Consider the following 24,618-nt stretch of genomic DNA (forward strand, 5'->3'; position numbering starts at 1 on the left):
GTTTTCATAGGTTGGTCAGCTTAATTCACACTGATTTGAAGAGCTCACCCTTAATAACTTTTGGCTGCATATGTTTATAAATCATGTTTTCACAAATCTTGATATTAAAAATCTTCTTCATAATAAAGTATCTCCAAAATCCTGGATGCTTTACCAGTTTTTGTCTGGCCTACTTTAGAGATTAGTTTAATTTAGTTGATATTTGGTTCCCCACCACTGATGTGGGTTTTTTTCTTTTTCTTCTTGTGGAGATTAGCTTTGTACAAACATGTTATCCATAACATAAATCACAGTAGCTGGAAATAGTAATATAGTATGGTCATGTATATTCATGGTTGTTTGATGAAGGAAAGACATCAACATATTTCTAGATTTTCTGTCATTCACTTGCATTTTTTTTTCTTAAAAAAGAGAAAGAAGGAAAATATTCTAGTAAATTAATATATTTATGAGAGTAAAATTATCAAAACAGGTAGTGCAATAACTCACTTTTTCTTTCTAATTTGGTGATTTGTAAATTAATGAGAAAAAAATGTTCTTCTGGTTCCATCAATCAGTGATGCAGCAGATTCCACTCTTATAATTAAGTGCAGTTTTTTCTTCTCTCCTTCAGCATGAGGAATCTAAATGCTTTTAAAATAACCACCAGCACCGCTTTGACAAGTGGGAGCACTTACACTGGTGTCAGAGAGCTTGCAGCAGTTCTGCACACATTGTTAGATAGATTTTATTTTTCCCAGCCATCACCTGCCAGTATTGTTCATATCGAGTTTATTAGCTCTTGTTTAGGATTATAGCTGAGAGACATCCCTTCATGCAAGCTCTGTTTTAAAGTGTGTCATTATCCAGGTGAAGGGAAGGAAGGCATCTCATCTGGAGAATTTCACACTGCAGGCATTAACATGTGCTCATCCCCTTGATGAGTGCTCATCCAGCCCTGAGTTCCTTCACTGATTTTTGCACTTAATAGTCACAGCAGAGCTACGTATCTCATGGTGTTATGCCCCATGTGCTCCTACAGGATGAGAGAATTACCAGTCAGTAGAATTTAAAATTAGAATAATTCTTCCTTTGTCTACTTACAAAATCTCAGACATTCTGACCAACTTGATGAAGGTGCCTAGAAAGCCCAAGGTCTACCTCGTATCTGAGGATCTCTTGAGAACTGGCCCAGGGCTTTCCCTAGGTCAGCAGGAACAGAATTTCTACAGCCATGAGTTACACACAGGGTAGTCTGTATGCTGGGCCTTGCACAGATCATATAATAGGATGCTAGGCTGTGCAAGTTGAGGTCAACACCTCCTGACAAGCTGGTTTTACTGTTCCTGCACAGAAAAACACCAGTTCATGCTTGCGAGGGCTTCTGAGGAGCCACGGGAGAGAGGAGGCAAGGGGTTTCACTGATTATGAACGTTAAAATGACATCAATGTATGTTGAAATGGTTGGCTTATCTATTACTGAAGTTAAATGACTAATTCAACAAATCTCAGCAGACCATCTTTCAGCAAAATAAAGCCACAGCTTCCTCACTCCTTTAAATATATACTTAATCCAGATGAAACTGGATTTTTTTTCAGTAGCTTTGGCTGTCTGAAGTGGAGCAGGTTAAGGATTTTCTATTCCGTGTAACATCTGTGATTTGACAAAAAAGGGGAAGTCATTGATTCATCTGTGAATGAAAAATTTGAGTTCTGAAAGTTTCCCAAAGAGGGGAAAACTTGAGGGAAAAAAAAGGAAGCTTAGAAATAATCATGAAATTGAAAAGCCTGGAGTGAACTGGAGCCTGTCGTCCAGGTTCTGGTGATCCTCTGCTCAGTGCGGTCTTTCAGCTTTCTCTGTCCCCACGTCGCACAGGTCAGTGACCAGGAGACCACAACATGAGATTTTGGTTTCTGCTTCGGCATCAGAGTACCTTTGGACTCTGAAAACATGGCATGAGGTCTTCAGGTTTCTGTAAGCTTGAGACATAGGAGGGAAGCCCTGATTAGACCTGATGTTCCTTCATAAGGTGTTCATTACTGTGTTGTTGATGAAAAAAAAAATAATTGAGACTTACCACTGCAAACTTATATAAGCACAAAGAATGGAAAAAATGGCAATTACCAGTTTGATCTAATAGTCTAATAATATAAGAAACTGAATTTAATACATAGTAAAACAATATGAGGCAATGGAGATACTATAATTAAGGAAATAACTTAATACATACATATTTAATTAAAAACACCATTTATCTAAGAACACCGTACTCTGTTTTGAATAGTAATTTGAAGTCACTAAAGCTCTAGTTGAACAATATAATTTTCATTTAACACTAATCTTGGACCTGCATATTGAAGATATTCAACATAGTGGAAATTAGATTTCAGTGAATTGGATAATAGTTTTCCTCTTGGTTCCCAAACTGCGAAAAGTAATGCGGATCATGGAAGCTCACCATATAATTTCCTTTACTGCATAACATTAAAGCAAACACCTAGCAGTGTCCAGTTTCTGAAAGAATATTGTCAGGGCTGCTTCTTGTAATCTCTACAGCTTTAAAAAAACTCTAAATTTAGTTCCGAGATGGCATTTTGAATATCCAAATTTCTCTTTTCTTACCATTTATTTTAAAAATTGCATTCACTTTGAAAAAAAATCACAGTGAATAAGTCTAGTTACTTTGTGTTTCCTTTGAAGTTTTATAATGTATATTTACAAAAAGTGGAAAAAATAGTAATGAGAAGTTAAAGCATTCTTTTAATGGTCTTCTGTTTTTTGTTGTTGTTTGTTTGATGTTTGGGGTTTTTGTTTGTTTGGTTGGTTGTTGTATTTCTTTTTTCCTCTTAATAACATGTTTTGAAAAAACACATACATTTTATCAAATGATTCCAAAACCAATGGCTAAATAAAATTTGTCCATGCAAACTCAGGTTATATGAGATACTGAAAATTATGATTTCAGAATGTGGCTGGGTGTGAAGGGAATGTGTATGGATGGAATTATGTTTTCCAAGGCATTTCTGATCAGTTCCAGAAACAGCTTAAGGCCTAACAACTTAATTAGCTCATTGTTTTCATTCTTTTCCTACTTTTGTGAATATTTTTCTCTTTTTTTCTGTTACAATTTTGCAAGAATTAGAAAAAGGCTTATAGAATTAAGAACTTTATTTCAGGGTTTATAAAAGCTCCTAGAATGTGATGTTTTTTCTAAGTTGTCAAGCTTTACCTCAAATTTCTTACCAGAAAACTTAATCTGTTTATTGAAAAGAATAAAACATTTCACTGACTTTTATTAGAGTCTCCACATATCCCCTCTCATTCTCTCAGCTGGGCATTTAAGCTCCTTCCCATATAGCTGCAAACATTATTTGCAAACACCACTCTCTAATATTCAGGTTTTTGATATCCTCTGTCATTGCAAAGCTAGGTATCTTCCAGAGGTGTATTCTGTGCAGTGATGTGTCATAGTGAAGGTCCTGGGGAATGAGTATTTCACAGTGTCAGGCTGAGCAGTGAGAAATACTTTCCTGTATGTGGGAAACTCCTGTTGAGATGTGAAAACAGGAGTTTCTACTGTTGTGTGTTGTGGGGCAGCAAAGCCATCAGATACAGTGAAAAGTCGGTGGCTTCTGACTGCACCTATACGCATCTTAGGATATGGTTTGAGCCAGACTTCAACACAACGCTTTTTTGGAAAGCTAGTATGCAAGAAGACTTTGATACATTGCAGTAGCATGTACTTCTGATGATTTACTATGTCTTGGAAGAGGTAATCTCTTCAAGGACTGTCTCCTAGATTTCTAGAAGATAGCATTACTTTTCTCAAATTGGTATATAACAAAGATATTTTGGAGCAGTGTGTCACTCACATTGATTTATTAGAACTAAACAAAGTCTTACCCAGCAGTGGTTGTAAAATGCACACGAATTGCTGTAATTTAGGTTCCTTATTTACATGAAAATCAGTTCCTTCTGAGAAAGTTTCTATATGAAATGACATTTGAGCTTTAATAATATATGTCTTAATAGATCTGAGGCATCCAGGGGCCCTGTTGAACTGTATGGGTTGTTTCTTGTCCTCTGTTGTGCCATGAAAATAAAGTGCATGAAAGCTGCAGACTTTCTTGTTGGATGCTACAAGGTGGCTATTGGAGCTTTTTTGTAATACAGAGCAGGCACTCTGGGCATACCATATGGCCTTCAGTAAGCTGCTTATGTTTAAGGCTGATCATTGGTTTTCTGTGAGAAAACTTGTTTAAAATTAGAACTGTTAAAAGGATCTTCTTTTCATTAATTCCCTGTTCTAGTGTTCAGGTTTGTTTGTTTGATCTGTTTGACAAATTACAACATTTTCAAGTTATTTCAAAATGTAAAACTAATATTTAGTGGTGTGCTGGTTTAGGCCCTACAGGGACCCGAGACCACGTTGCCATTGCCCCTCCCTCGCCCTCGGCTGGTTAGGCTGGGAGCAGGCACATACCCCAGGGTTGAAATAAAAATATATTTAATACAACAGTGTGATAAATAACAATCTGAACAACAGTAGCAATGATAACAACAATAAACAGTAATAACAGTAAACAAGACAAAAGATATACAGAGATATACCACAGTGAACACATCCAGCCCGCCGCCCGTGCTTCCCGTGAACAAAGCCACAAAGGAAAGCTTCCTGCGCTGCCGCGCCGGACCTGATGTCAGCCTGGTATGAATAACCCAGCTGGAGATCCCTTCCCACTGCTGGGGAAACTTAACCCTATCCTAGCTGAAGCAGGACAAGTGGAAAGTTTAAAGTAAAATAAACCAGAATATCAACAAAATGCTTTTAATTTGTTGAAATTAAATGTTTCAGGGGATCCAATCCAATTTGAGGGATCTTTAAGTCTGAAATATCTCAACTTCTGCTTTTTATCCAAGTTCAGGATATATTTTCCTCCCAAAATTCTTGTAGAGCTGGTGATCTGTTTTTACCATGTTCTATTTAATAATGCTACAACCTCAGACTTTCCCTAGATTAAATGATTGTTCCACTGTAGAGAGAACAGCAGATGTTCTAAATAGGATTTATTTTTGAAACTGTATTTTTTTCCTTTTCACTTTTTTTTTTCTGTTTCTTTTTCAGCTTCTCTCTTCTCTTTCTCTCTCCCCAAACAAGCCCAACAGACCTGAACCCTCAACATTTGAGGACTTTACTGTGGCATGGGAAAAAGCTCCTTTCCACTGAGACTTTCTATTGGGTTTTCATTAAATTGCATGGTAAGACTCCAACTATTTTTCAGCTGGGGCTCAGACGTCTTCTGTAGCTGCATGCCAGCTAAAACCTCAGAGAACTAAAACCTCACTGCTTCCATACATCATGGTCAACCCTTGTCTGGTTCTTAACTGAAAATCTTCTGTCTCTGTTCCAATTAAGCTGATAATATTAATTTCCCAGTTATTCAGTGCCAACTAAAGTTGTACATTCTTCTTTATAATTCCAGGTGGGGTTGATACAATACAAGAACTTGGATGGGTCTGATGAGGAAAGTCTTGCATATATCTGTATTTGAATGAAATAAAGTAGATTTAAAAAAATCTCCACACACTATTTTTATTATTGACTGTGTATTTTAAGTGAGATGGTAAAATCATTAAGAAGTATGTGATCAAAATGGCTGGCATGTGGGAAAATAGATTTTCTGTAAAAAATTGATTTATTGAAATAAACCTGTGTGACCGAAGTCATGCATATCACTGGCAGCATAATACCCATGAAATCACTGCTCACCATAACCAGAACAACACGAAGCCCCGCAGGACTCCTGATTCATTGTGCATGTGGATCATTTCAGGGACTGAATTAGGTATGGGAGGAGAATAAAACAGCTTCCAGAGAGTTGGCTGATTTTTTAGTTCAAAAAGCACCTATCATAAAATAATGAATATTTAAAAGTTTCATATTCTTCATCAACCTGATAACTTTATCAATAGCTTTCATATTCTTTAATTACTTCTCCTAAGTGGTAGTTATTAAGCTCACACACATTTAAATGGCCTGAGTGCTCTGCTGCCTGGTCCATCTTAGCGAGTTGTGTTGGGCTAACTAAATAGTCTGAGAAACCCCCTAGCCTAGTTTCTCAACGATGGAATATACCTGTGCCTTAGTGTTAATACGAGCCTGTAATTCACTGAAATAAAGCTAATCCATTTCAGTGAGGTCTATAGCGATATAAGTGTCCAAGCATTAGGGTACTGAACCAATTTAGGAAACTGGTCTTTTAAACCAGATTAGTTATATTAGTGTGCTTATTCATTTATTTCTAATTTAATCACTGTCTTTAAATAGAATTTAGTGATAGGTAACTGCAAGAGACTATATGTCCCAAGAACCACTTCTCCATTTTGAGTATTGCCCAAAAGAATAACTAGATTTCTGTTTACTAGGCTTAAAGAGTATCAAGGAAGTGCTTTTTTATTACAAATGCCATTGAGAATCTTATTTGGATTGTTAGTAAGCCTATCACAGGTGAAATTCAGACTGTTGTCTCTTGTTTTTGTTTTTGTTTTTTTTTTGGTTTTTTTTTTTTTTACCTCTTACAGGCAGTATTTTTAAATAATCCCTAAATTTGAAATAATTTATATTTTGGAAAAAAAATATGGGAGTAAAAACAGCTGATAGGAGAACAGTACTGCAAAGCAGTTCTGATTGAAACACGCCAAGCCCTGTAAAATAACATCAAGAGAGTGTGGGACTCAAAATACTCACTTTATTTTAATCATAAAATGTGGACCTATCAGACACATTTAGCTTTGCAGCACTACCCCCAACCAGACAACACCTTAGATAATTACTTGCAATTCCCTATCCATAAGAGAATTTGATTTAATCACTGCTTTGCTTGCTAACATCCCCCTCTGCTCCAAAAATGCTAACCACCATTTCCTCTCAGTTTGTCAAACTGATTAATGTAATTAAGTTAAACTCAGGCTCTCACCCACAGTCGTAGGTGGCAAAGCCATTTTAAGGAGCTTGCACCTCTCGCCCATCACAGCTGATACATTGCCTTTCCTGAAAAATCATTGTCATTTTCTTGAGAACAAAGAAAAACCAGTATGAGCCTCCTGTGCTGGAGCTATTGTAGCTCTGCTGGTTTATGCCTCTTGTCTGTCTTTCTCTTCACTCCCTTTTTGAGCAAGGGGTACACATAAGACTTAGTATGTAGGTGATCTGCACAGGTTTAGTGACCTCTGAGTTTTCCTGCTAGCTAAAATGTCTTGCCTAACCCAAGTAATTGGGAAGGAAAAGACATGGTAACACTTGAGCTGGCAGCTCTGAGGGGATAGAGACTTTGGCCAAGGATCAGTGATATGCAGTGGGTGACTGTAGACCCTCTCAGTAGGAGAACGTACAGGGACATTGCCTCACCTCCACTGGGGCAGTGAGATGACTCATGCATAGCCAACCCAACTGCAGCAAGGGTGACCTCTACCATGAAGACGGTGACAAACACCTGGGCACCAGCTTCTTCCAGAAGAGGACATGGGATCATTTTTTTCATCCTCTTCCCACTGGGGAATAAACTACATGGGTATCAGGATGTTTTATAGCAACATAACTGGGTCAACGAGATCTACAGGAAACTAGTGTTTTGAGGACAGCAATATTGTTAAAGCAATGTGATCTTTGTGTCAAGAGTAGCTCAGGGGGGGCAGGTGATGGAGAACTTGCAGTGTTCCCTAGTTCTCTTTCACTGACATTTAACCTATAAAAATACTCTCATTTCCAGCTGTATACTTTGATATAAAATGGTAAAAAATAAGTTTAACAGCCTTCTGCAATTTTCTGTTAGCTTCCCATCTGTCAAGTCTTTCTTTTATAGTGGAGCTAGCTAGCTTATATTAGTCATTTGGGAGGTACCACATTGATTTACATTACAGCGTGTCATAAACCAGTATGTGATGAATCTAGTGTGCTAATAAAAGCTAATGATACAAGTAGAACAATATAAGGTGAGACAATGCTAATATTATACCTTTCTGAGAACATATAATTAAACCTTTCTCAAGCTTTCTACTACTCTATGTAGGTTTTCACCCATAATCTCAAGGTTACATTTACATATTATTTTTAAAATGGTTTAGTATTTTTGCTGAATTCCTCACCACAAAGGACAATAGTGGTGCATATATATTTTTAAATCAGTAACTGATTTCATTTATATGTAACTTTGCAATTGTTCTAGCTACAAAGAAAATTCTCGCTTCTATGGAAATCGTTGTTGGTTTTCACTAGCTGAAAATCTGGTCCTCTCTCTTGTTGATTTTAGTATTTAAAAATAAAATGCTGTGCTTTCTCCACAAGAAAATGAAGGAAAGAAGTTCCACCCTGAACATGGAAGTAATTCTCCATTCCTGTGTATGGATACAGTGGTACACAGACGTCCTTTATGTATTGGGTCTGGCAGAAAAGAAGCTTAGCAGAATTTCAGGTGTCAAGAACAATTAGGTGTTAATTAAGATGATATATTTGCTTGTCCCCTAAGGTCCTCTACTCTAGTTCAATGACAACATGCAACACAAATATTGGGGCACATTCTTTTTCCAGCTGCTCCTATGATAAAGCAAGTACTTTTTGAGTTGATCAATAGATGAAAAGTCACTCCATCTCCTGTGATACAAAAGGAAATATTGTGATTCTACCTCTACTAAGCCACTTTTTCTTGGGCATTTTTTCCTATATGCAGTGAGACTTTGCTGGGGGGTATTCACAATATACATAATCCATGAGTATTTGGCATTACACATGGGCTAATAATACACATTGTATATAGTTACCATGTAATTAGGCTGAGTGTTAATATGTTCATTACCCCCTTGATAGGGAAATGTTGGTCTCTGTTGCTCTTTGGAAGGAGCCAATGCTTACTGTCTTGTTATTTGATTTTATTTTTTTCCTTAGGTTCTAAAATCTTTTGAAAAAGGTCTAAAAACCTTTAAATATCAGTATTTTTCTCTTGACTTGCTAAATACTACCATATGGAATATTTATTTCTTATGTTTTTATTTTTCTTATGTGGTATTAATTCAGATATATTTGCACATCTTAAAATCCCACTGTGTCCACAACAAAAATGGATTTTGGGTCACAGAAAACTAAACCAGTAGGATGTAGGCTACATTTTATTTTTTCCTTGTTTTATGACATAGTAAATCACTGTTACTGATATTAGAAAGCAGGTTAGGTCTCTCTCTTATGCATAGAAGAAAGTAGATTCATTCCTTAGTTTATGTAAGGGCTTGCATATGTACAGTTTCTGTGTCCAAGGAGCTAGGGAACAAGTTGTGAACATGCCCACAATTGTCTCTGTAGGGTAAGAGTAAGACTTAGATAAAGGAAACGATCAGGTCCTACTCAAAGCCATAAAAGAAATTTTCGCTCCTTAAAGCAAATGATCTCCCCAGCAATGGTGCTCTTTTGCACCTACTACAATGCATTAATGGTGCCAGCCATCGTGATGTTGGAGGACTGTGCAGGAGCATGTAAATTCATATATTCCCTGGGAATTTGAAGGTTTTTAGTAAAACCTGCACCAGCCTCTCCCTCTCCACCTTTAGATACGAAAATAGTTAAATATTGTGCCGTGTATCTTTTCTCCCTCCTTTCCTAAGAAGCTATGTGGAATAGGCTCCCCCACCAGCACTTTGCTTGCTCGCTTATGCTAGAAAGGTTAATAATGGAGAGAATGTGTGATGAGCCTTAGCTAACAGATTTTCCCAGAGAGAATAAATCAGAACAAGCCTGCTTCTCTGCAGTCTTTTCCACTGAGATTCAAAGCCCTGGTGGCTGCTTCAATTACTAATTATAAGTTACATTGAGCCATGAAGGGAACAACAACCACCATGTGATTTATGTGAATAATCACACTATCTTGAGTAGGGGTTGCTGAATACTGATGGACTGTAACAATTTCTTGTCTTTGGGTCAAAGAAAAGGAGAAAAGCTCTAAATGAAAAAAAAAAAAAGAAAAAAAAAAAGGAAAAAAAAGGAAATTAAAAATGTTGTAGAACATGAAAGAAAGACTAGAGTTAGCCTAAACTTGCTTTATGATATAATAATCTGAATATTAGGCTAAAATTATCACATAAATGTGTGTTCACTGAGGGTTTTTTGGTGGGCTAAGAGTGGTGGAAGAATGGGAATGACACAATAAGTTTATCAGGACTCCTCTCTTCCTTTATTTTGTCTCCTAAATTCTGTACATCTAATTTTCCTCCACCTTGAAGACTTCCTGCTCATTTCCCACACCTTATCTCATACTAGCAATTTAGTATTTTCTCCAGTAGTTTCTTTTTCAGTCCTGCATTCCTTCCACCCCCTTCTGGCCACTTCTCTATTTGATTATTCACCTACTTCTGTTGTGACATATTACCCCCAATTATCTTAATCCATCTCAATTTTCATCTTAATTCTTTGACATCTGCTTTCATCTCTAATTCCATGTCCCAGTTCATTCATCATCATTAATTCAAGTTGTGAAGAATATGGCGGTGATTCATGTTAAAAATATAGTTACTTTAATATGGGGAGCATGGGTGCTGCTGATGTTTTGCTATGTACATAAGTTGAAAGAGATTAATTGTAGTTTTATTGCTAAAATGGTTTGGAGGGTTTTTTATCAAGTAAATACAGACTCATATGGACAGTTATTGCAAATGTGGAAAAGTACTGTAAAAACCCCTGTCAGAAGGACTCTTGGTTTAGTGAGAAAAGGAGTGGAAAAACGACAAACACCACCCCCCCCACCCCCAACAACGCCAGAAAAGCTGAGAAGATTCGAGAAACTCCACTGTGCTTGCACAGACTAAAACACACCCATCTTATAAATATGTATTAGAAAGACTATAAAGAGCGGTGGGTTTGTTTACGCTTTGTCATAGCGCATCCATCCATGTGGTGTCCTCGGTCCGTCAGTGCGGAGCGGAAACCCCACCCACTCCCTGGCTTACTGAACCTTTTTTTGTTTTGCTTGTCTCATTTCAATAAATTCATAAAAGTTATTTTCTGGTTCTGCCTCTGCATTTATAACAAAGTCCATAATATAATTACAGATTCAGCTTTGTTGTCAGCTTGCTCTTCTCCAGTTTCCATCACTGGGTCTCCTTCCTCTCTAGCCACTATAGAGACTTGGCTTATGAAGTTCCCATCTCCTTCACCCCATCTCTCTGCCTTTGGACTCCTACCTCTGCTATCATTTCTCCAGTTCCAACTATGTCATCCTGAACTCAACCCTGCCCTCCTTGATGTCGTTTATGAGTTTTGTGTCAAGTAGAGATCTTATTTGTAGCAGAAGCTCAACTGCCTGTTGGCATAGCAAATAGAATGTGATGTACAGAGTTCCAGCAGAAGATGGGACATGTTCTGGCAGTGCAACAGACTGAAAACTCTGCTTGTGTGTCTTAGGTGTTCAGAACTGTGTCAAAACCAAAACACTTGATCCCACTTTTATCTACAGGATTTTCAAACTGATTAGATTTTCTGTTTCAAAGTTGTGGGGTTATAGGCAAATTGAATGTCAGAGTAACAGAAGATGCTGGGAAATTTTGCCTATGACATTTAAGGGGTAGCGGAGTTGGCAAAGAGAATGTTAGCTAGTGTCTTCAGTGCTCTAGTTCCAAGTCCTGGATTCCATCTTGAAATATGATTTTGCATCAAGATTACAGGACATGAGATTGAATGGTTCACAAACAAGCAAATTTTCCTTGTTATCAACCCTGGTAATGGGGTTCTGGGGTAATGGGGTTCAGAAGACAAGAAACAAACAACATAAAGTGCTAATTAGGCCTTGCTTTATTCACTCAAAGAAGTCTGCAATGTTAAAAGAAACTGAAGGGAATTAGGAGTCCAAATCCCTGATGGCAGCTGAGTGTCTGACTGCTTTGAGATTGCAAGTAGTATTACACAACATGGCCAAGAATAATGGAAACACTGCGTCTGTTCAGCCGCTTTAAGTACTTTCTGATTTACACACTTGGACTGTAGCCTGATTAACTCTGTGGTGTATTTTTTTCTGTATAGAATTTGGTTCTCTTTTGTGTTCAATAAAACTTAATCTTTGATCAGAATATTAAAAAAGGGGAAAGGATGGACCAAATAATCTGTGAATAAAGACAATCACAACCACTTGAAATTATGCAGGCATAAAGTATCATGGTAAATTAATAAACAAGACAAGTTTGATATCCCACAAACAAAAAATATCTAAAGTGATCAACTTTCATCAAATATTTACTGCTGAGAACAAATTACAAGTTAAAAGATGGTCAAAAGCCACCAAAATAATATCAAACTGTATCAGTAAGAGAAACCTCAGTTTACTTCAGTGTCTGATGTTTAGGAGAAAACACTGATGAAAGATTAAATGCTTGAAAATCTTTATGAAAATCAGTTCTGTATAAAATGGCCTTCTTTGGAACATCTCTCATCTGTGTGTTTGCATTAGGATTAAAATTATGCCTTTTCTTTTTTTTTTTTTCTTTTTTTCTTTCCTTTTTTTTTTTTTTTATCAATCATAGATGTAAGAACAAGTACATCAGCAGTTTTGTCACCAGAGAACTGAAGAAAATATTCAAACATGTACTTAGTCTCAGCCTCGATGATATTTGAGGGTAGTTAAAAAGCCTTTTCAGTGAGAAATCTGATGCAATTAAGCAGCTTCCGATTTGCCGTATCAGCAAATCACATATTTGTGCGATGTAGACAAATGCTGACACACAGCTTAAGAAAGTTTACTGAGTTTACTGGTAGACTGAACTGAATAGATTAAAAATGTTTTGATACAGAATCTGTAAAATAAGCCTGTTGATTAAAAAGAAAATCTTTCTCGCATATTACTCAAATAGCATAGTTCCATAGATGAGCTTGTAGAGATGTAGCAGAGGTAGTTCATTAATACGGCAGGGTTCATTCCTGCTTTTAGGCAACATTTAAGTTGCATATTTTGGTTACAGTCCTATTAATTTGATTTGCATATGATTATTTATGTGTTTATTTTTACACTACAGAAAGCTATGCAGTCACTCTTGCTCACAGACACCATCCTGGTCTGAGTACTTAGTGTTACTACAGACTCACCATCATCAGAAGGCCTATATAGGATGAGAGGTGCTGTTCATGGTGCACAGCTTTCTACTGAGCCTTGGACAGTAAAATTATCTTTCTTTGCATCAGTGACACAAGTTAATTAAAGGTGTGAAATGAATGCATTAATTAAAATCCATGAACACCTGCATGGATCCTCTCAGTCATAACTCACATCATGTTAAATTGCTTTTGCAAAATAGCAGACTCACTTTAGGATTGAAGAGACCTGTAAAGGGTGCCTACAAAAGCAAGAAGAAAAAAAAAAATCAATTGCAGGGGCTTTGGTTTTGTGATAGCCTTGGAACATGGCCCAAGCTCATCGAAAAGTATGAGAACATTTTAAGCACACTTGGGACAAGATGATTTCAAATGAAGGTGACACTTTTGGTCTGAGACAGCTAGTGAAACACCATGATTTTGAGAGGATTCTGCCTGGGGACTTAAGATTTAGTAGCATGTCAAACTCAAAGTCAACACAGCAGAATTTAATGCTGTGTAAACGGGAGCCAAAGACAGTGCCTTCACTAATCCACGTGATAGATTTCCCACAGCGTAATCTCTAGCACTAGAATTTTGTTGTGAAATAACAATAATTCCTAGGAAAAAGAAAAACATTATTGATTTTCAATTTTCGGTGAAGCTTTTTGAAGTATTTTTATGTGAGAGAAAGCCTCTACCATTTTTAAATTAAAATCCTAATTTTTTAAAAAATCTGTTCGGGTGAAATAAAATTGTGAGCACAGCCAAAATTGGATGGTGTTGACTGGTTTTTAAGACTGATCCTTAAAGGAAGTAATGAGTAACAAATGACTAATATATCACATAGAAAGACATACAGGGCCCAAATCAGCTGGAATATATCTGATATTCATTGGCAGTTTGCCTCATGGGGTGGTTTACAATAGTTGCACCAAGTTCACTTGCAGCTGCTTTGGTTTACATTAATTGCATACTGGGTAAAATAAACGATTTCACCTGGCAATTTTCATCTCTACCTAGTAGTTGAAAGATGTGTATAAAACATGATAAACATTGCAAGAAAACAAAACTGTCTATTGGAATGTTTAAAAACATTTTTTTTCATAAAGATTATGTGAGGCTTTAGTGTGTGGTAATGCTTGCTCAAAGTGGAGAGGTGTTTTATTTTATGAATTTCAATGCAGTTGAGGTTATTCTTCCTCTTTCTTATAAATCAGTTTTAGGAGTAAATAACATCCCATGCTTGGGAAGTGAAAACTAGCTGTCTCTTCCTACCAGGATGTCTTCCCTAGTATCAAGCAACAGTATCACTTTTTTAACATGCATGATGCATATTCTCTATTTTCTTTAATCCAGACTCCTCTACAGCACCCATCTTTCATTTTACAGACATCCTATTTTTCACAGTTACATATTTATTTGATGTCTGCTTTCTAAAAAGTCTGAGTTCACACTAGCTAGAAGTATGTTGAATTTGTGCCTGTTCTTTTACACTAGTATTACATGAAGACCCTTATACTTTACTGGGAACATACTAATTAGAACTGGATGGAATTTTTTTAGTCAGATGTCATTCATTCAGATTTTTCTTGATGAGGAAACAGTTTCAGCAAAACCAAACTTCTTGGAGGATTGATTAGAATTAATCTCTTATTGAAAAACCTAATAAAAAGTTTTGAAACTGTTGAAAAATCACTTTGTTGTCTTTCCTAGGTAACAGTGTTTCATTTTTGGCTAGACTGAACTTTTGTTTAGGTATCTCAGTTAATGATATAGTACATACAAACTGGAAAAGGATAGAAATCTGAGTGAAATATTTCAAAGAGGTGGAGCAACATAAGTTATGAGTTGAGATAATTTCCTTTGCTGTGCATCCTTCCCTTTTGCCTTGGTTCTCCATAGTGCTTGTTCACAGACTTGTTTAAAAACTCATTATTGTGGTTATTGCTTGTGGCAATGCCTCCTGTGATGAAATTTAGGCATGTTAAATCCTTCTGTCCCCTTAATTCCTTTGGCAGCAAACTGGAGATGCAAAGACTTTATTGTCAGTGAAATTATGCCAGTCTTTTGTTTTTCTTCTTCTCACAGAAAAGAAAAAAACAGAGAGAAGACCTAAATGACAAGCCGAAGTGCCTATTTGCTGTTGTTTTAATTTTCTTGCTATGCTACAAAAAAAAAAAAAAAAAAAAAAAAGAGAGAGAGAGTCTTCTGGATCTTGTGGAGTCTTGTGGCAAGAAGCCTTTTAAAATTAAGTTAAGTTAAATTAAATTGTTTGAAATGTGACCTTTGGCAAAAGGTTTCAGTCTTTCTCACCCCCTTTCCATTCCCCCTACTCATTGCTGTTCCCATTTGTAGAACACAGCTAATTTGGAGCATCTGCCTCTGAACATTATGAGGTTATTATCATGAACACTGCTGTGCTGGAGAATATTTCTGTGTAAAAGAAGAATCTGTCATTTATTTGATGGAGACTGCAAGTAATCTGTGCCAGACCAGACGGTGCTCTCATCAAGCAGCAAGACAGCTGAAACTTAGCAAAACTGGTTTGCTGCAGACAGCAGACATATCTAGGGAGTTTAACAAATGGCAAACCAGGAGCTGTTGGGCCAGAGATTGACACTGACCTGCAGCTAGGTTCTGAGAATAAAGGTTATACCAAGTCACGGTTATACTAGTAAAATAGATAAGGAAAGGCAACAGGAAGACATTTACACAGCTTAAAAAAATTATGAGCAATAAAGTAGCTGGAATTAGGAATCTACATGAGCTCCCAAATGAGGCTGTTTTTTAATTGGAGATACATTGAGAAGTTCACAGAAAAAAAAAAAAAAGCCTGGAGTATTTGGTTGGGAGTGGGGGGGAGTGGCTTCATGGTAGTATTTTTCTTTTTCCTTTTCATTGGTTATAGTAGTAAGAGAGGACTGAGGAACTCCAATTTTGTCAGAAAGCTTACTTTAGCACTTTGAAAATTACATTTATACACAGAGGCAAAGTTGGTGTATACCCAAAGGAGCACCACATTTTTGGGGCTGCATTAGTGGTTGTGTACATTTGCTGCAGTGAGCTGTCTTATTCCTGAGGATCACTATGAAGCCAGGATGAATCCAGGTTCTTCTTTCTGATACACAGAGAAAACAAAGCCAAGGGAGGAGTTTGTATTCCAGACCCATTCCATAGAATACATCACTGACATTTCAGTAACCTCAATGCATTGAAGAGATTAGCTTCAAGAAGTTTTGGAAAGCCAGAGTCTAATAAATGGTTTTCCAAATCATGGACAGCAGGTAGCACTGATCTGCAGAAGTGGAGGAATCCACCTGAATAGTTGGTGGTCCTTTCACAGTGTTTTGTGCGAGGAACAAATGAGCCCATCCACTTTTATACATCACCTTTTGGGTTTCACTTTTTACCTAAGGAAAAAAAAAAATCTCCCAGATCAACTGTCTAGATGTGGATACCACTTATGAAATTTTATTCTTCCCAGAATCAGAAGGAAACAGAGAGCTGAACTTTCTCTACATAAGTATTTTAAAAGCTTGGTTTAAGTCTTTCTGCCTTATAAAGTTCTATAAATAGTCCTGTATTATCAATGATTTTTTTTCCTAAAGCAAACTACCCATTGTTGCTGTGCTGTTGCTAACTAAGCCGTGTCCATTCTTAGTATTGTCTTCCACTGAAGTTTTAGAAGTTTTGGAGATAGGAATTCATTTTCATTATGTACTTTTCTCGTGCTGTGATAGCACAGGATGAAATTACTATGCTCAAAACGGCCTCAAAGCAACCCAAAGATGTCCAAACTACAGGTAGAGACTAAACTTAGTAATCAAATCATCTGTTGGGATGGGAATATTTTAATTTCAGTGTGGATCTACAAGATTATGATCTGAAAAATAGAGGTACCAGTCCTGCAGTTTTAAAAGTAGAGGATAGTCAAAGCAGTCCCATCAGAGTCAATACATACAAGTTTGGGTAAGTCTAATCCAGCTAGATTGATGCCATTTATTTTTTTAATGTTTGTTCCTTTTTGTGTCTCTGTTTCATTTATTTTTAACAAAGTGCATCCTGTATCTGTTTGTCTGAGATATCACATTTCTGCTAAGTCCAATTATTTGTGTGCATTTATTTTTCTGCCACAGTTCTGTCCTCTCTGGTTTTGATCTCTTATAAGAATATACACTTCTATTCCTCTCCTATCTGGGAAAAAACAGTGCCTTAGAACCGCAAAACAGTAATTACGTGCATAGCATACCACTTTCTCTTGCATTTATAGAACTTGCAGTGGTAAATAATATCGTTTTTCTCCTTAGTATTCAGGAAGCAGAGAGGATGAGACTGGTGTGACCACCCTTGGACAACCACAGATCAGAGGATAGACATCAGGGCTTCTTAAATTTCACTCTAGTGCTCTGTTAACCTTGGGAGTCAATAGCAAACCCACAGATCTTTGATTCAGGAGCTAAGTGATTAAGTGCAAAATTCTAATATCTTTATTCCTGTTGGACAGCATCTCACTGAATAAGACTGTTTCCAAATAAGAAGCCTGTGCTATGTGATATGAATAAAGCTAACAGGTCCACCATCCAAGATCTGAATATACATGAATACACGATTCTGCAATTTAATTGCTTTAACTAGTGAAAACTGGCAAACTGCAGTTATAGTTCAGACACAAAGCTTGATTAGGAACACCTGTATGCTTCTGCTGCAGTAAAACATGTGAAATGTAAAAATTCCCAAGTGGCAGGAAGAACAAAAATACTGTTTCTTGTTTGCTTTATTTGCTATGTGTGACAGTGCAATTTAGACTGTGCCACGCCACAGTGTAACGAAAGCTTTGTCCCCATACTCCATTCCTCAGTGCATCTTCTTCACACCCCTATTACAGATTTCATAATGTACCTTGAGATAATTTCAAGCTCCCATTGATCTGAGATGAGTTAGACAAGCTAAAGCGATGATGAAGCAGACAGGTGAAATTACCAGCGTATGAGAGAGAATATGAAAACTTGCTCATGCAGAGATATTCATGTCTCCCAATTCATAATGACAAGGCAGGAAACATGAAAATCTGCAGTTTGCTTTTCACATGAAATGCAGACCTTTGTGCAGCAAAAATAGATGATCATTTCCATTTAACCCCCTTCTCTGGGTGATCTTTCTTTCACAGTGCTAAAATAATGTCAGGTTGACTTAAAAAAACCACTGAAATCCTGCTGCAAACCTTCATTGCCCCAATTAATATTTTTCAGTAACTGGAAAACAACAGGTTAATTGTTAAAATTACATGCAAAATATTGTCAGCAAATATTTGTGCCTTCTTCTCCAGTGCCCCTCTGCAGCGAGATCAAGCACTTAGGTATAATTAAATGTCGACAGAGTTAATTTACGAATACTCTCCAACACATATGTCAAAGATGGCAAGATTCACCTGAGTGCCAGCCGGTCTGTCACATATGACACCAGAGGCTCCACTTTGGCCTTAAGTGTTGAATTTGAGTGTTTTTATCAAGACCTGCCTTAACAATTTTTGTGGTTTTGGCATGCTGATGTGGGTGTTTGTTGGAAATGTTTTATGGCTTTGTGCTGGGAGGTTGTTGTGGTTCTTCCCACATTTGCTGTAAGAAAAATTTGTCCCCATTTATTTACTTTTTATCACACCTCACCTGTCACACGTTCCAGTTTCTGCTGCAATATCTACACTGTCTTAGTTTCCTGCCTTTTTGTGCAACTATAAAATGGTTTAAAAGTGAGGTTTCTTACTTCTCAAGCTACATTTCTCCTCCCCCTACTCTATTTTTAGTGAAAACTATATGCTGCTGAAAAAAATGAAAAGAAATTGAGGAGAAAATTTGTTTTTTGGTTTTCAAAGAGATACCAAGAGCTTTTTAAAAAATCAAAATGGAATGAAAAGACAATGTGCTTATGGAGGATGAGGTTTGTCACACTGGGAAAAAATCGCCTTATGCAATTTTTTGTAGAGTAATTCTATGCTGTCAAATTTGCCTGCTAACTTTGGATTAGGTAACCCCACAAATGCTCAAGTAGGTTTGATTCAAACATATTAAAATGGTCTGTAGGTCTCTCAGCCTGGCCATTGGACAAGTGAAGGAAAAATTGTCTCTGTATGTCTTTAGTCTTTTTTCCTGCCATTGACTATGGCTTTTTCATGCCTGTTGACCAAAGAAGGTTTAAAAGAAGAAGAAGAAAGAAGAAGAAGAAGAAGAAGAAGAAGAAGAAGGTGGCTTCTTCTGCCCACTGTAGAGACTGCTCCTAGGATAAGGCCCAGACTACAGGGTTAGGTGGGAAACAAAAAAGTGAAGCTTCCCCAAGTTCAATGCTTGGTTAGAACTAGAGTAAAATGAGCAATTGACCTACTTTTCTTGGATTTGACCATAAAATGAAATTTCATTCCAAAACCTAACAACAGAAGACATGTATTAGAAATATCTTTTCTTTTCTAGCACTTTCACCTGATACCTGATCTACATCTTAAAGGTAAGGCTGGCTTAAACAGTGTTAAAATATCAAAACCAAAAACTGATGATCAAATCTGCTGATTGCTACAAGTTTTTTGGGTTCTTCTCCTTGGTGGTTGTCCTCTAAAAACTGACAATGAACCAAATAATTCAATATTGCTAGTTAAGAGAAAAAAACTTAAAATGTTGGGTGCATACATGTGTGCCAAATGGGAACACTGCTGGATGAACCTAGGGACAAAAAGCCACAGGTCTACTGGGCTACTGAATTCACCAAACTCTACTGTAACTGACTGCTTCCCTTTTAGGTAGGAGCCTGTAAAATCATATTAAAAAGTATCCTTTTGTATGCCAACCCCGACACATCAGTCTTGCTCAAGGTCAAGATTAAATTCCTTTATTAGGAATATTCAGCGGGATTTACTAGATTTGCATCTCAGTATAGTTCATTCAGTATAATAAAATAAGAATAATTATAGCTGTAAATCATTTTATTAGTTCCTCTACACACCAGCCAGTATATGACATATTAATAACATCTGCTTTACAGAGATAACCCTTGTTCAGGTTTGTGGTTATTTTTTGTACTGCTATATATTTAATTCTAAGTATTTTTCTTTTCTGGTTTGCCAGCTGAACTGGAAGATAATCCATTCTGATGCTTATGTATCTTGTGTTACTAACCCAGCCAAATCTTCTGTTTTAGCCACAATACCTATCCCAGTCAGAATCCTACTAATTGTTTTGGTTTTTTAATTGCTATAGAAATCTGTCCTTTTTTTATGTCTGACCAAAATATGGTCTTAATGAGTCTGGGATAAAGGATTAGGGAGCCAAGAGACCCTGTGTCTCCAAAATTGGTTCCTCAAACCCAGGGGATGAGTTTGCATCTCTGCAAAAGCACATGTGACCCTGCAGATCTTTCTCTCTTCTGCACATGACAGATATCAGGCTTCCCTTCATTCCAACACTACCAGTTTATAAAACTAAAAGCCCAAGGGCTTTTGTTTACCTCCAAATATAATTTCTGAATTTTTGGCCCTGAATAGTCTTATTACCAGGATGGCATGATGCCATGGAGAGATACACTCGCTGCCATGGGCCAAATTACACCTGACAGGAGATGTAACTCCTCTTCTACAATTCTGGAAATCCTTTTTCTTAGTGCATGAAGGTTGCTCAGCCTACACAATAATAACATTCTGCTGCCGGCTCACCTGCTTTGTGTCTTTCGAGGACGAGCAGTATGAGAAGAGCGCTCTGTCTCTCTCCAGTTAAAGAGAGAAAATTACTTTGGGGAGGAGGCACAGTTATTTAGACCAAGACTCCTGAAAGATGGATTTGCATCTGAGCTATTTGTGACCATGTGTGTTCAGAGTCTTCTGTGAATATAAAAACCCCCTTGTACCACACGAGGAAGATACCAGAATGCTTAATTACTAATTTCTTTAGTCTTGTGCATGGCTTGCTTCTAAAGATCCTTAAATCTGCTGCTGCTATGGCTAGATAGAGGGCCCAATATAGTAGATGTTATGCAAAAGTTTCTGATAGCTTTATCCCTATTAAGATGTTTTAACTATTTTTATTTTTTACTTTTTTTGCTTTTTTTTTTTAAAAAAAAAATTATAAACAGTTTTAGAAAGGGTGAAACACTTCCCTTGCCCTAAAAAGTCCAGGATTTTGTGTGATAAAATTCTGTGAACACTTCTCATTGTACATATTAAGAATTTATCATATATGATAGTTAGAAGAAAAATATTAAAAAAACTTCCTGTTCTCAAAATCAGAAGCACTGATTAGTTGACTAATTTCTTGTGTTTCAGTGCTAAAATAGCGATGTTTTATTAATTTTGGGATTTTTAAAAATTGTTCTGTAATTTTTAAAAGCCAACCAAGTTCTAATGAGATCTAAGGTCTTTGAGTTCCTGTTACTACCATACATCTTCATCTTCCAAGAATTCAATGCAAAATGCCAATGCCTTCCAGAGAACTGGATCATATTCAGGAGGAAGGGCTTGGGAGCATCCCTAATCTCACATGTTTTCATGTATTTCTTTTCACTGTGTCTGAAAATCTCATTTCTAGAGATTTTTAGAGAGGAAAGTATGCTAGAGCCAGAAGATGTTCTCACAGAACAGTCTGACATAGATGGAAACAGGCAAACACAGATCTTTGTTCTCCACACGGATAACTGAGTTTCTTGCATCAATTAATTAAAAAAGAAAAAAACCCAACCACCTTGTTAGCACAAGTATTGACATAGCTTAATTTCTGCAAGTGTTCTGTATTTGAAGAAGGGAGATGTCCTTCAGACAAAAAGGCAAACTAAACAAGAGTGGAAACTGATTTTAAAAGGACAGAGAAAGTTACTCCATCTTTAGTAGTTGAAATGGTGCATAAGATTTCGAGTTTTCTATGGTAATTATTCAACTGTAACCTTCTCAATGCCTTGTCACTTCTTAATTTGCTCTGTATTGTAAACACCTGCAGACACAGATGGCTGATCTATTCTCTAAAGCTTTGGCTATTTTGCAGTGCTAAAATGAGGTAGAGCACCGGTGAAATACAGATTAGGTTTGTTGTTGAGAACTGATGGTAATATTCACAGTTTCACATTTGTGGACAGGAGGATGATCTTTTATGAATCCATCCCAACAAACTGGCTTAGGATCTTTCCCCACTCCCCTTCCACTAGGTAACACCTTCTCTTAACTGATTTAAAAAATGTTTCGTAGATATAGGTAATAGACTATGTTGAGCTGGCTGCATGACTTCAGAAAAAAAATGAGTATTTGCTGCAAATTGCACATGAAATGAGGACTTATTGATGTCTTGGCTGAAGTTCTTTGATTTGGGGTAATAATTTTGCTTTGAGCCGAATTTTTTTTCCCATGCCTTAGCAACTTCAGGCAAGGCAGCAGGACTCAGGAAGCTCAAGATTCTCATGATATTCCTGAGCTCTGTTGTATCTTAGTGAATTATGTTTAATGAACATGTCTCTTTTTCTGATAAGTAAGGGTGAAAATCACTTTCCATTGTTTGTTGCAGTCTGCCCTTTGTAGGCTGGGATTTACATGCCAGTAGATCCATGCAGGATGGAACTTGGATCTTGACTACTGATATACACGACTAACATGGAGAATAACATCGATAATTTTTAGGTTTATCACTGTGCTAATCTCAACCAAATTACACATTAAGAGTGGAGGCAAAGTGAATGACAAGTCACTTCTGACCTCAACCAGTCAGCTCTGCATCCACTTCTTCAGGGGTACCTGGATATCTTGAAAATACTCATCCTCTCCCAGTAGGAACCCACCCATTGGGAAATACAAGCTGTATATGTAATAACTGGATTTCGGCATAAATGGAATGGAAGTTTTATAACAATAATAATTTGGAAGAAAAGGTTATTTTCAATAAAAATGCTGCAAAAAGGGACGAGAACTTGTGGGTTTTGCTTAACATATTTACATTGTTTTTATTAAATTACTAAAAAGTAGCTGATGGTTTACAAAGACACTACAAATAATGTGACAGTAATAGTGACATTAATACACAGTAACCATCTAAGGAAAAAAAATACTGTTTTTTCACTGATTAGAAGTATGTTGTGTTTATTATGTTAATTTGGGGATTTGAGACAGAAAATTGAAGTATCATTTTTCCAGTTCATTAAGACTGGACTTTTGACTACTGCTCTGCAATTGATTAGTTAGTTTAATTATGCAGATACCAAATGTTCTGGGGGCTGTGAATGCTTTTTCACATGGCCACATGCTATCAATGATAAAATGTGCTTTTGTTAAATGATAGTATGAGTTTTTCTAGTGAGATAGCTGCTTCGTTTGGTTTGAAGTAAGAAATCCACCATTTCTTGTCAACAAACCTTTTGCGGTATCCTTTAATTAATAACATGAAGCATACAAGTTATTTGAGTGATGTAAATTACATTCAAAGTGACGATTAGTCTCTACCACATAGCAAGACTTTCACACTCCATTAAGAATAAAATTAGGAGTAGCATTTTCTCAGCATAATCCATGGTCATTATAAAACCATCCATGGGGATCGAGTATTGTCATTGTTATTGAAATATATCATTATAACAAGGGTAATGATTGCAATATTCATCCAGCTGTAGTCATCAGTTGCTCTATTTTGCTCTGATTTGAGAAGGAAAAATCTGCAATTAGAAAGCCACATATTTGCAGAAAGTCAATGAACTTATTTTCTGTCACTTCTGAGCTTTAGAACTTCATGCCATATTTATCAGAAAGTCCAAGAAAGAGGCAGAATAAATACATTTATTTTAAAATAAAAGAATTAGATGTTAATTCAACTGCTATGTAAGTTAATATAAGAGATCCAACATGTGGACTTAGATGTTAAATGTCATAACTTAAGCACATGAGTAATCTTAAGCTATAGGGAGTTCTTTCCCTCTTTCTCTTTTTCCCCTTTCTTGCACTTCTTCTCAGCATGTGACTAATGTAATGAGAAGACTCCATATTTTTAAAGACAAAGCCATTCTTGGTCAAGGTCTCGTTGCCTTCAGGGCCTGCAAGCACACTGGTCTGTGCCTTGCCTTTTGTTGTCTTTGCTGGTGATTCCACTTTCCTCTAGCTATGTGGTGGAAGACTCTGTGTGTGCAGATATCTGACGAAAACTGTTGTCTGACCACTGATGCTGAGCTCTCCCTCTCGGATCTGCTCACCAAGTACAGCAGCAGGACTGGCACAGCTATCTGAAACACTTCTCAGTCCTCTTTCTAGTCGACGGACTCTCCAGGCAATGTGTTTCTCTACCCCTGCCCTGTTATTTAAAGTAACCTTTTCCTGGTAAGTTGTATTCCAGTCTGAAGTTGATCACTGTGCCTGGTCTGTTTTGCTACACAGGCCTTCCTGGTAGTTGGGCTTCCTGGTTCTTCTTCTGGCTCCTCACACTTTCAGATGTGTGTAGTCTTGCTTGCAGTGCCAAGTCCTGAGTGTACTATGGGTGTAAGATTCAGTGCCCTTTAAAATTAACAAAACCATATACTGAGCAGAGTGTCTGGTGTG

This window comes from Athene noctua, chromosome 5 (assembly GCF_965140245.1).
Source record: "Athene noctua chromosome 5, bAthNoc1.hap1.1, whole genome shotgun sequence".
NCBI lineage: Eukaryota > Metazoa > Chordata > Aves > Strigiformes > Strigidae > Athene > Athene noctua.